The following is a 14,504-nucleotide window of genomic DNA, read 5'->3' as shown; positions in this document are numbered from 1 at the left end:
CCTCACAGCGCTGAGGTCATGGGTTCTATCCCCACCATGTGTTATATATACAGGGCAGTACGGATGGTGTAATGGTTAGCATTACTGCCTCACAGCGCTGAGGTCATGGGTTCTATCCCCACCATGTGTTATATATACGGGGCAGTACGGATGGTGTAATGGTTAGCATTACTGCCTCACAGCGCTGAGGTCATGGGTTCTATCCCGACCATGTGTTATATATACGGGGCAGTACGGATGGTGTAATTGTTAGCATTACTGCCTCACAGCGCTGAGGTCATGGGTTCTATCCCCACCATGTGTTATATATACGGGGCAGAACGGACGGTGTAATGGTTATATTACTGCCTCACAGCACTGAGGTCATGGGTTCTATCCCCACCCTGTGTTATATATACGGGGCAGTACGGACGGTGTAATGGTTACATTACTGCCTCACAGCGCTGAGGTCATGGGTTCTATCCCCACCATGTGTTATATATACAGGGCAGTACGGATGGTGTAATGGTTACATTACTGCCTCACAGCACTGAGGTCATGGGTTCTATCCCCACCATGTGTTATATATACGGGGCAGTACGGATGGTGTAATGGTTACATTACTGCCTCACAGCACTGAGGTCATGGGTTCTATCCCCACCATGTGTTATATATACGGGGCAGTACGGATGGTGTAATGGTTACATTACTGCCTCACAGCACTGAGGTCATGGGTTCTATTCCCACCATGTGTTATATATACGGGGCAGTACGGATGGTGTAATGGTTACATTACTGCCTCACAGCGCTGAGGTCATGGGTTCTATCCCCACCATATGTTATATATATATGGGGCAGTATGGATGGTGTAAAGGTTAGCATTACCGCCTAACAGCACTGAGGGCATCGGTTCTATCCCCACCATGTGTTATATATACAGGGCAGTTTGGATGGTGTAATGGTTAGCATTACTGCCTCACAGCACTGAGGTCAGGGGTTCTATCCCCACCATGTGTTATATATATACGGGGCAGTACGGATGGTGTAATGGTTAGCATTACTGCCTCACAGCACTTAGGTCATGGGTTCTATCCCCACCATGTGTTATATATACGGGGCAGTACGGATGGTGTAATGGTTAGCATTACTGCCTCACAGCACTGAGGTCATGGCTTCTATCCCCACCATATGTTATATATATGGGGCAGTATGGATGGTGTAAAGGTTAGCATTACCGCCTAACAGCACTGAGGGCATGGGTTCTATCCCCACCATGTGTTATATATACGGGGCAGTACGGACGATGTAATGGTTACATTACTGCCTCACAGCGCTGAGGTCATGGGTTCTATTCCCACCATGTGTTATATATACAGGGCAGTTTGGATGGTGTAATGGTTAGCATTACTGCCTCACAGCACTGAGGTCAGGGGTTCTATCCCCACCATGTGTTATATATATATACGGGGCAGTACGGATGGTGTAATGGTTAGCATTACTGCCTCACAGCACTTAGGTCATGGGTTCTATCCCCACCATGTGTTAAATATACGGGGCAGCACGGATGGTGTAATGGTTACATTACTGCTTCACAGCGCTGAGGTCATGGGTTCTATTCCCCCATGTGTTATATATACGGGGCAGTACGGACAGTGTAATGGTTAGCATTACTGCCTCACAGCACTGAGGTCATGGTTTCGATTCCCACCATGACCCTAATTGTGTGGAGTTTGTATATTCTCTCCATACTTGTGTGGGTTTCCTCCGGGTACTCCGGTTTCCTCCTACAATCCAAAAATATACTCGTAGGGTAATTGTCTCTCAACAAAATTAATCCTAGAATGTATGTGTGTGCGTTTACATTTTGTAGGGAATATAGATTGTAAGCTCCACTGGGGCAGGGACTGATGTGAATGTTCAAATATTCTTTGTACAGCGCTGTGGGATATGTATGCGCTATATAAGAAACTGCTAATAAATAAATAAACTTTTCGTGAGAGATTTTAAATCTCCAATGCTGAATCTCCCGCTATGAATCTCTGGCACAAATCTCTCCTTGTGTACTGGTAAATAGCTGTGCATGTGTAATTGCTGCTTATTATTAGATGTTGCTTTCCTCTTCTCCAGCAACATCTACACCACCACCCTCCATGCCATCACCCCCCCCCCCCGCCCCTTCACCGTCTCCATCATAAACCTAGGATATCACTTTCTGTCCCCTCCTTTTGCTGTGATCTCTCTGCTGTTAGTGAGGAGTTTAGCAGATTATATGGCTCTGTCTCCTGTTAGTAAGGGGAGTGGGGCACAGGGGCGCAGACTTTATCACATGCTGGACAATAATACATTATTATGGCACATACAGATCAGACATGCCTAGAGCAGTCCCATGGGCAGCCCGCGTGATACACACACACACACATATATCTATAATACCATGGGACCCATTGTTCCCAGTACCAGGGGTTAATGTCTCCAGCAGATGCCGGGTCTCCAGCACTCGGACAGTTAATTTTATATCATGGAAAGTACTAAGAGTTCCAGTGTGTAACTTCCCTCCCAGATTCTCTGTCTGTTTACCCAATGGCCTAATATTAGCAGTGTGATAAAGGTCCCTGGAGAAGCGGGTGCAGAGGGGGTTCCTTATATGGGGAAGGGATGAGGTCATGTCTGTGTATTAGTCATTTACCGTCTCACTGTCAGTAACCAGCAATAAATAATACAGTATACTGTGTACCCATGTGGTGAATGCAGTCATCTCACCTTGTGTATGTGATTCATACCTAATCTAACTATCATCACATCTAATCGGGCCGCTAGTTACCTTATTCTTATCACATCTCATGGGGGCCTGCACTGAGACACCCCCCCCATCAGGTCACAGACTACCCCAGTGTTACCTCATTCATTGTAACTGGTGTCAGCTGGGGGTCACAGGTGTGTACAGGGGCTGACATGGGGGTCCGCACTGAGACACCCCCCATCAGGTCACAGACTACCCCAGTGTTACCTCATTCATTGTAACTGGTGTCAGCTGGGGGTCACAGGTGTGTACAGGGGCTGAAATGGGGGTCCGCAATGAGACATCCCCCCACCACCAGGTCACAGACTACCCCAGTGTTACCTCATTAATTGTAACTGGTGTCAGCTGGGGGTCACAGGTGTGTACAGTGGCTGACATGGGGGTCCGCAATGAGACACCCCCCCATCAGGTCACAGACTACCCCAGTGTTACCTCATTCATTGTAACTGGTGTCAGCTGGGGGTCACAGGTGTGTACAGTGGCTGACATGGGGGTCCGCAATGAGACACCCCCCCATCAGGTCACAGACTACCCCAGTGTTACCTCATTCATTGTAACTGGTGTCAGCTGGGGGTCACAGGTGTGTACAGTGGCTGACATGGGGGTCCGCACTGAGACACCCCCCCCCATCAGGTCACAGACTACCCCAGTGTTACCTCATTCATTGTAACTGGTGTCAGCTGGGGGTCACAGGTGTGTACAGGGGCTGACATGGGGGTCCGCACTGAGACACCCCCCATCAGGTCACAGACTACCCCAGTGTTACCTCATTCAGTCTAACTGGTGTCAGCTGGGGGTCACAGGTGTGTACAGGGGCTGACATGGGGGTCCGCAATGAGACACCCCCCATCAGGTCACAGAATACCCCAGTGTTACCTCATTCATTGTAACTGGTGTCAGCTGGGGGTCACAGGTGTGTACTGGGGCTGACATGGGGGCCCGCACTGAGACACCCCCCATCAGGTCACAGACTACCCCAGTGTTACCTCATTCAGTGTAACCAGTGTCAGCTGGGGGTCACAGGTGTGTACAGTGGCTGACATGGGGGTCCGCACTGAGACACCCCCCATCAGGTCACAGACTACCCCAGTGTTACCTCATTCATTGTAACTGGTGTCAGCTGGGGGTCACAGGTGTGTACAGGGGCTGACATGGGGGCCCGCACTGAGACACCCACCACCAGGTCACAGACAACCCCAGTGTTACCTCATTCATTGTAACTGGTGTCAGCTGGGGGTCACAGGTGTGTACAGGGGCTGACATGGGGGCCTGCACTGAGACATCCCCCATCAGGTCACAGACTACCCCAGTGTTACCTCATTCATTGTAACTGGTGTCAGCTGGGGGTCACAGGTGTGTACAGGGGCTGACATGGGGGTCCGCACTGAGACACCCCCCATCAGGTCACAGACTACCCCAGTGTTACCTCATTCATTGTAACTGGTGTCAGCTGGGGGTCACAGGTGTGTACAGGGGCTGACATGGGGGTCCGCACTGAGACACCCCCCATCAGGTCACAGACTACCCCAGTGTTACCTCATTCATTGTAACCAGTGTCAGCTGGGGGTCACAGGTGTGTACAGGGGCTTACATGGGGGCCCGCACTGAGACACCCCCCATCAGGTCACAGACTACCCCAGTGTTACCTCATTCAGTCTAACTGGTGTCAGCTGGGTGTCACAGGTGTGTACAGGGGCTGACATGGGGGTCCGCAATGAGACACCCCACCACCAGGTCACAGACTACCCCAGTGTTACCTCATTCATTGTAACTGGTGTCAGCTGGGTGTCACAGGTGTGTACTGGGGCTGACATGGGGGTCCGCACTGAGACACCCCCCACCAGGTCACAGACTACCCCAGTGTTACCTCATTCAGTGTAACCAGTGTCAGCTGGGGGTCACAGGTGTGTACAGTGGCTGACATGGGGGTCCGCACTGAGACACCCCCCATCAGGTCACAGACTACCCCAGTGTTACCTCATTCATTGTAACTGGTGTCAGCTGGGGGTCACAGGTGTGTACAGGGGCTGACATGGGGGTCCGCACTGAGACACCCCCCATCAGGTCACAGACTACCCCAGTGTTACCTCATTCAGTCTAACTGGTGTCAGCTGGGTGTCACAGGTGTGTACAGGGGCTGACATGGGGGTCCGCAATGAGACACCCCACCACCAGGTCACAGACAACCCCAGTGTTACCTCATTCATTGTAACTGGTGTCAGCTGGGGGTCACAGGTGTGTACTGGGGCTGACATGGGGGCCCGCACTGAGACACCCCCCATCAGGTCACAGACTACCCCAGTGTTACCTCATTCAGTGTAACCAGTGTCAGCTGGGGGTCACAGGTGTGTACAGGGGCTGACATGGGGGTCCGCACTGAGACACCCCCCATCAGGTCACAGAATACCCCAGTGTTACCTCATTCATTGTAACTGGTGTCAGCTGGGGGTCACAGGTGTGTACAGGGGCTGACATGGGGGTCCGCAATGAGACATCCCCCCACCACCAGGTCACAGACTACCCCAGTGTTACCTCATTCAGTCTAACTGGTGTCAGCTGGGGTTCACAGGTGTGTACAGGGGCTGACATGGGGGTCCGCAATGAGACACCCCCCATCAGGTCACAGAATACCCCAGTGTTACCTCATTCATTGTAACTGGTGTCAGCTGGGGGTCACAGGTGTGTACAGGGGCTGACATGGGGGTCCGCAATGAGACACCCCCCATCAGGTCACAGAATACCCCAGTGTTACCTCATTCATTGTAACTGGTGTCAGCTGGGGGTCACAGGTGTGTACAGGGGCTGACATGGGGGTCCGCAATGAGACACCCCCCTATCAGGTCACAGACTACCCCAGTATTACCTCATTCATTGTAACTGGTGTCAGCTGGGGGTCACAGGTGTGTACAGGGGCTGACATGGGGGCCCGCAATGAGACACCCCCCCACCAGGTCACAGACTACCCCAGTGTTACCTCATTCATTGTAACTGGTGTCAGCTGGGGGTCACAGGTGTGTACAGGGGCCGACATGGGGGTCCGCACTGATACACCCCCCATCAGGTCACAGACTACCCCAGTGTTACCTCATTCAGTCTAACTGGTGTCAGCTGGGGTTCACAGGTGTGTACAGGGGCTGACATGGGGGTCCGCAATGAGACACCCCCCATCAGGTCACAGAATACCCCAGTGTTACCTCATTCATTGTAACTGGTGTCAGCTGGGGGTCACAGGTGTGTACAGGGGCTGACATGGGGGTCCGCAATGAGACACCCCCCATCAGGTCACAGAATACCCCAGTGTTACCTCATTCATTGTAACTGGTGTCAGCTGGGGGTCACAGGTGTGTACAGGGGCTGACATGGGGGTCCGCAATGAGACACCCCCCTATCAGGTCACAGACTACCCCAGTATTACCTCATTCATTGTAACTGGTGTCAGCTGGGGGTCACAGGTGTGTACAGTGGCTTACATGGGGGCCCGCACTGAGACATCCCCCCACCAGGTCACAGACTACCCCAGTGTTACCTCATTCATTGTAACTGGTGTCAGCTGGGACAAAGGTGTGTACAGGGGCTGACATGGGGGTCCGCACTGAGACATCCCCCCACCACCAGGTCACAGACTACCCCAGTGTTACCTCATTCATTGTAACTGGTGTCAGCTGGGGGTCACAGGTGTGTACAGGGGCTGACATGGGGGCCCGCACTGAGACATCCCCCCACCACCAGGTCACAGACTACCCCAGTGTTACCTCATTCAGTGTAACCAGTGTCAACTGGGTGTCACAGGTGTGTACAGGGGCCGACATGGGGGCCCGCACTGAGACATCCCCCCACCACCAGGTCACAGACTACCCCAGTGTTACCTCATTCAGTGTAACCAGTGTCAACTGGGTGTCACAGGTGTGTACAGGGGCCGACATGGGGGTCCGCACTGAGACACCCCCCATCAGGTCACAGACTACCCCAGTGTTACCTCATTCAGTCTAACTGGTGTCAGCTCGGGGTCACAGGTGTGTACAGGGGCTGACATGGGGGCCCGCAATGAGACACCCCCCCACCAGGTCACAGACTACCTCAGTGTTACCTCATTCATTGTAACTGGGGTCAGCTGGGACAAAGGTGTGTACAGGGGCCGACATGGGGGCCCGCACTGAGACACCCCCCCATCAGGTCACAGACTACCCCAGTGTTACCTCATTCATTGTAACTGGTGTCAGCTGGGGGTCACAGGTGTGTACAGGGGCCGACATGGGGGTCTGCAATGAGACATCCCCCCACCACCAGGACACAGACTACCCCAGTGTTACCTCATTCATTGTAACTGGTGTCAGCTGGTGGTCACAGGTGTGTACAGGGGCTGACATGGGGGTCCACACTGAGACAGCCCCCCCCCCCCATCAGGTCACAGCCTCCCCAGTGTTACCTCATTCAGTGTAACCGGTGTCAACTGGGTGTCACAGGTGTGTACAGGGGCCGACATGGGGGTCCGCACTGAGACACCCCCCATCAGGTCACAGACTACCCCAGTGTTACCTCATTCAGTCTAACTGGTGTCAGCTGGGTGTGAGAGGTGTGTACAGGGGCCAACATGGGGGTCCGCACTGAGACATCCCCCCACCACAAGGTCACAGACTACCCCAGTGTTTCCTCATTCAGTGTAACTGGTGTCAACTGGGTGTCACAGGTGTGTACAGGGGCTGACATGGGGGTCCGCACTGAGACACCCCCCCATCAGGTCACAGACTACCCCAGTGTTAGAATAGGGGTGTGGTTTTTGGATTCCACACTAGGTTCATCCCACCTAGGGTGAAAGAGTTCAAGAGAGATCTAGTCTCACCTGTGGTGGGGGGCGGCCTGGGTGGCCTATAACCAAGTCTCAAAAAACAGTGTCTTATTCCCAAGTTGGGTGCAGTTATTTTAAAGAGTTGGTGGTGCTCCCCTGAGTCCAAATGTACAATAGCAGTGGAAGGGAGAAAAGAGGACCCTCTTTTTGGGGCACTCTTACTATGTCAAATGATAGTTTTTAAAACGTAACTTTTATTAAATGTTTCCTTTAAGATAAATGGGACAGAAAGGCCTTCCGTCTAAAATGAGATTAAATGAGTCGAAAACTTCCTACTGTACGTCCCTTTTGCAGTGAGCCTTTAAAACATATGCTATGCACTGGGGGATGTATTTAATTAATAGGAAGGATGATTCCCTGGCTGACTATTGCAAGCTGACTATTTTTAGTTTGTCATATTTTAAAGTAGGAAGATTTTTAAGTAGGGCGAAAACAGTTACATAGATTAAAGCTTGGACTTAAAGTGGACAGAAACTGCCAACCAACTTAACATCTTCATATCAAAGTGACTCAGAAAGACAGAAAGACACCAGCAACTCAGAAAACTAAGAGACTGCTTTGAGTGAGCTCACTTCATACTCACATCATACTACTCCTGGAGGCTTAATCTTCCTATTCAGCTGTGATATCACCATTTCTCCATCTGCTAAAACTTTTGGAATATCACTCTTTATGCTTGTACTTGCACTGTCAGTTTTGAAAATGCCCAGCTGTACCTCTAATGACTTTACCTCTCTTGCTGTTCCATTGAGAGTAGGTGTCCCTGATTATTTTATTCTTGGCCCTCTTCTCTATCTCTACATGTCCTCTCTGGGTGAACTTATTTGTTCACTCGACTTCCACTATGCTGATAATACTAAAATCTACCGATCCTTTCCTGATCTCTCTCCCTCTATCCTCACTCATATCTCCAACTGTCTCTCTGCTGTCTACTGTTGGATGACCCAGCGCTATTTTAGACTTAAAATATCAAAGACTAAGCTGACCTCTTCCCACCCTCCTGCATAAAACCTGACCATCTCTCATCCTAACTTGTTTATGCTCACCTCTCCCCCTTCTGTGTTACCCCTGTCTGTCTAACCCTCCCCTTTAGAATGTAAGCTCTCACGGGCAGGGCCCTCTCTCCTCATGTGCCTTTCTTGGAATATAAAAACCACTGCCACCCTGATGATTGCTTCAGTGTCCTGTCCCCTGATGCAACTATCCGTATTAACCATGTACTTGTCCTAAACTGTCTTGTACTGTAATTTGTTATATGTGTTTGCTCATAACTATGCTCTGCGGAATTTGTATGCGCTATATAAGAAACTGTTAATAATAATAATAATAATAATAATAATAATAATTCCCCCTCTGGGTGTCTTAGATAAACAATGTACACCCAGTGTGGCCTGAAGCTCTGTAGTCTGGGGATCGTTATGGAGGCAAAAATGTATTATTCGAATCCTGTGTTAGGTAGTTTAAGGGGTATATTCCCTATTATTGATAAAGGATTCTAAATATTTTTTTCTGAGGGTAAAGTTCCCTCTGCGGAGGAGACTGCTTTATATTACAGTACCTGATATTGTATATTCAGGGTCTGGCTGCAGCAGATAGATGTCTGTGACAGCAGGGTCTGGCTACAGTAAAAGGTGTCAATCGCTTAGGTTTCCCAGTGTGTATGTGCAGATTGCACAGATAATGGATCGCTTAGGTTTCCCAGTGTGTATGTGCAGATTGCACAGATAATGGATCGCTTAGGTTTCCCAGTGTGTATGTGCAGATTGCACAGATAATGGATCACTTATATTTAGCAGTGAATTCTTGTGGGACCAAGAAGACTTTTTAGGACAATGCTCTGGTATTGGTCTGCACGACCTACGGTAGTAGCAAATATCTGTCTGTGTGTACCTACTATTTTGCCCAATGCCTGGAAGAATCAAGTCAAACAATGGTTCAATCTGTTAGTCATTGCTTGTCAAGGCTATATCGGCAGGTGTTACACTGAGGAATTTTGTCCTATGGTTCAGCCTGGCCCTTTAGTGCCAATCAGATTTTCTGCTTCCTATTAGTCATGCAAACGTGCATAGGACTAAAGATGAGAGGGTTTCCGATTGGACTGCAGGGTCATAGAAATATAGGCAGAGGTTAACACTCCTTTTATTGCCCGAATATATTTCAGCTGTGCCCTGTTGGAGTGTATAGCAGTGCAGGGTATTATGCTATATAATTCTTAGGCAGTCGGAGCAGTGTCAAAGTAAAAGGTAAAGGGTATAGGTAATTGCAATGTAAATCACGGTATAGATGGTAGCAGAAAAGTGCTGTGAGTAACAATGGGGTGCTACCTTCTGCTGTTAGTGAGTCATGCTCCCGCAGCGGACTCAGTAATGAGAGAGGTAGGTCCTGTAACTGTTCAGCAGAAAGTACAGAGTGAAGTGATCGCTTCTGCTGTTAGAGTTAAATGCCACAGACTTCCCTGTTGTCCCAAGACAGAGCAGGGATAGTCAGTGTGCAGGTCTCTAATGAGACAGTGATTAGGTACCTTTCTGTGTGCCTGGGGTGGCAGGAGGTGCAGACAGGGGTAGATCCAGTGTCCGTCTGGGGTATCCTGTCACTGTAGTGAGCCCGTGTGGGATGCGGCTGTATTGCCGAGCAGTCTCCGTCCACACTGACCCGCTGGCGCCGGCGAGTAGTGTCTAGTACTGATGACGCGCGTTTCGCCTCTCAGAACGGCTTGATCACATCAAGTGACCTGTGCCGGGCTGAGCCCTGTAATATAGTTAATTCGGGAATACTCCCCCGATTGGGAAGGCACCCTGATAGGCTGTGTCACCTAGTGTTACATGTTACACGCAAAGGGCAGAGTTTCACTGCAGGGTTCATTCTGTATTGGTCTATTGCGGGATATCGCTTATCAATGATTTGAGAAGGCACTGTAATTATTAGTGCGGGGCTGGATGTCAAGAGTCCAGTGATCCAGTATAATCTGCTGTGAGATGAGGGGTTAAACTCTTGCTTCTTAGACGTTCTTGCGGTAGTACCTATATGTGATTTTGCTATTAGGGATCAGTTGAGAAATAAATAAATTGGGACTGGTTTGTACTCCACAGTGGGTTTTTGTAGTTATGACTTGGTACATGTAGTAGCAAGGCAAACTCAGAGAGGTCTTGGGGTGACCTTATGGGGAAATCGTTGTGTCTATTTCACAGCGTGTTAGTCTCTAATGTCCTGCGATATGGGGGAGTGAGGGTTACTCATAGTGATGGAAGGGGACAATATTTAAGGAGGACATGGTATCGCTCTCTTACTATTCCAGTAATTGCTATGGGTGTTTAAACACAGTTCTTGTTGATTACCCAAATATGGGGGGAAAGAACTTGGGGTGATGTGTGATATAATAGTGTTGCAGTGATAAATGTGATTCTGCATCTGTGTTTCTTGCGCCTGGGTTCTGGTGCTGTGCAAGTCCTTTCTTAAAAAGATGGTGATCCACTCGTGCAAAAAGAAAAAGGAAAGAATGATATATGTTTATAGAGGAAGTGAGGCGTGAAAAAAGAAAGAAGAGAGGTGCTCTTCATGGCGCAATTTTGTGAGGGCTAGATAAGTAGGTTATTTGTATCCGTGGTGGCTGGAAGTGGTTACCTGGTGCTGGTGGATAGGATGGTGTTTATATTGTGATGGTGATAGGTAGTATCTATAGGAAAGTGGTGTCCTATGTCCTATTGGGTGTTGGGGGAGTGTGGGGAGTGAGCATTTCCCTTAATTGGTGATACGTGCAGTGTTAGTGAAGTCATGTGTTAGATTTCAAGGGGTATATTTTATCCTAGGTATTGAATATATATGATACTAACTGGATTAGAGGGTTTTAGAGGAAAGCACCGAAATTAATGTTTTCGCCTATATTTCTATGACCCTGCAGTCCAATCGGAAACCCTCTCATCTTTAGTCCTATGCACGTTTGCATGACTAATAGGAAGCAGAAAATCTGATTGGCACTAAAGGGCCAGGCTGAACCATAGGACAAAATTCCTCAGTGTAACACCTGCCGATATAGCCTTGACAAGCAATGACTAACAGATTGAACCATTGTTTGACTTGATTCTTCCAGGAATTGGGCAAAATAGTAGGTACACACAGACAGATATTTGCTACTACCGTAGGTCGTGCAGACCAATACCAGAGCATTGTCCTAAAAAGTCTTCTTGGTCACACAAGAATACACTGCTAAATATAAGTGATCCATTATCTGTGCAATCTGCACATACACACTGGGAAACCTAAGCGATCCTTTATCTGTGCAATCTGCACATACACACTGGGAAACCTAAGCGATTGATCGATAGATTGTGTCCAAGCAATTGATTGTCTGTTTTGGTGCAATAACAACTGACTGTGATTTTTGTTAGTGACATAGAATATACGCCTGTCGCTTGTGCTTGTGATTGTGACCTGCTCTGGTCACCCAACAGTGATAAAACATTCAAAATGATGTGATCGGCTGTAAGGGTCATCTGCCAATACAGGTACATTGTTGGGCACAAGTAACTCACACACACTATTGAGCAAAAGTGATTCCTGGACTGTGAATTGTTTAAAATATACCATTTTGTCTCAGGACACTGAGGTAATAGAAATAACAAGGATATGGCAACACTGAGAAAAACTTTGTTGCAACATTTATGAAGACATCACCAATGTTGCAGAACACAAATAGTGTCCACAATCAGAAGATCCATTCTGCTGTCACAGACACCTTTTACTGTAGCCAGACCCTGCGGTCACAGACATCTATCTGCTGCAGCCAGACCCTGAATATACAATATCAGGTACTGTAATATCAAGCAGTCTCCTCCGCAGAGGGATCTTTACCCTCAGAAACATTATTTAGAATCCTTTATCAATAATAGGGAATATACCCCTTAAACTACCTAACACAGGATTCGAATAATACATTTTTGCCTCCATAACGATCCCCAGACTACAGAGCTTCAGGCCACACTGGGTGTACATAGTTTATCTAAGACCCCCAGAGGGGGAATCATCCTTCCTATTAATTAAATACATATATTGTAACGGCTCACTGCAAAAGGGACGTAGGAAGTTTTCGACTCATTTAATCTCATTTTAGACGGAAGGCCTTTCTGTCCCATTTATCTTAAAGGAAACATTTAATAAAAGTTACGTTTTAAAAACTATCATTTGACATAGTAAGAGTGCCCCACAAAGAGAGTCCTCTTTTCTTCCTTCCACTACTACCCCAGTGTTACCTCATTCAGTCTAACTGGTGTCAGATAGGGGTAACAGGTGTGTACAGGGGCTGACATGGGGGTCCGCAATGAGACATCCCCCCACCAGGTCACAGACTACACCAGTGTTACCTCATTCAGTCTAACTGGTGTCAGCTGGGTGTGACAGGTGTGTACAGGGGCCGACATGGGGGTCCGCACTGAGACATCCCCCCCCCAACAAGGTCACAGACTACCCCAGTGTTACCTCATTCAGTGTAATTGGTGTCAGCTGGGTGTCACAGGTGTGTACAGGGGCCGACATGGGGGTCCGCACTGAGACACCCCCCCACCACCAGGTCACAGACTACCCCAGTGTTACCTCATTCAGTCTAACTGGTGTCAGCTGGGTGTGACAGGTGTGTACAGGGGCCGACATGGGGGTCCGCACTGAGACATCCCCCCCCCAACAAGGTCACAGACTACCCCAGTGTTACCTCATTCAGTGTAATTGGTGTCAGCTGGGTGTCACAGGTGTGTACAGGGGCCGACATGGGGGACCGCACTGAGACATCCCCCCACCACCAGGTCACAGACTACCCCAGTGTTACCTCATTCAGTGTAATTGGTGTCAGCTGGGTGTCACAGGTGTGTACAGGGGCCGACATGGGGGTCCGCACTGAGACATCCCCCCACCACCAGGTCACAGACTACCCCAGCGTTACCTCATTCGGTGTAATTGGTGTCAGCTGGGCTTCAAGGTGTGTACAGGGGCTGACATGGGGGTCCGCAATGAGACATCCCCCCACCAGGTCACAGACTACACCAGTGTTACCTCATTCAGTCTAACTGGTGTCAGCTGGGTGTGAGAGGTGTCTACAGGGGCCGACATGGGGGTCCGCACTGAGACATCCCCCCACCACCAGGTCACAGACTTCCCCAGTGTTACCTCATTCAGTCTAACTGGTGTCAGCTGGGTGTGAGAGGTGTCTACAGGGGCCGACATGGGGGTCCGCACTGAGACATCCCCCCACCACCAGGTCACAGACTACCCCAGTGTTACCTCATTCAGTGTAATTGGTGTCAGCTGGGTGTCACAGGTGTGTACAGGGGCCGACATGGGGGACCGCACTGAGACATCCCCCCACCACCAGGTCACAGACTACCCCAGTGTTACCTCATTCAGTGTAATTGGTGTCAGCTGGGTGTCACAGGTGTGTACAGGGGACGACATGGGGGTCCGCAATGAGACATCCCCCCAACACCAGGTGACAGGCTACCCCAGTGTTACCTCATTCAGTCTAACTGGTGTCAGCTGGGTGTCACAAGTGTGTACAGGGGCCAACATAGGGGTCCACACTGAGACACCCCCCCAGGGCCGGACTGGCCATCTGGCACTTCAGGCAAATGCCAGAAGGGCCGATCGCCTTGTGGGCTGATTTTGTGCAGAAGTGAAGTACTTTCTGCATTAGCGCTTAGCTCTGTACCGGGGCTTCCCTGTGCGCCACGCTGTACTGACCCTCCCCCCGCCTCATTTGTATGATGTCGCCAGAGCCTGGCTATCCAGGCCAGTGTAGCAGCGCTAGTATGACCTGGCTGCGCGACATTTGGGCGTTACGGTGTGTGTCATAATGTGTAACGGGCATAATGGAGACTCTCCACCAGTCTCCAAACT

This window comes from Crinia signifera, chromosome 3 (genome assembly GCF_055691185.1).
Source record: "Crinia signifera chromosome 3, ASM5569118v1, whole genome shotgun sequence".
Classification (NCBI taxonomy): Eukaryota; Metazoa; Chordata; class Amphibia; order Anura; family Myobatrachidae; genus Crinia; species Crinia signifera.
Note: the sequence above shows the minus strand (reverse complement) of the source record.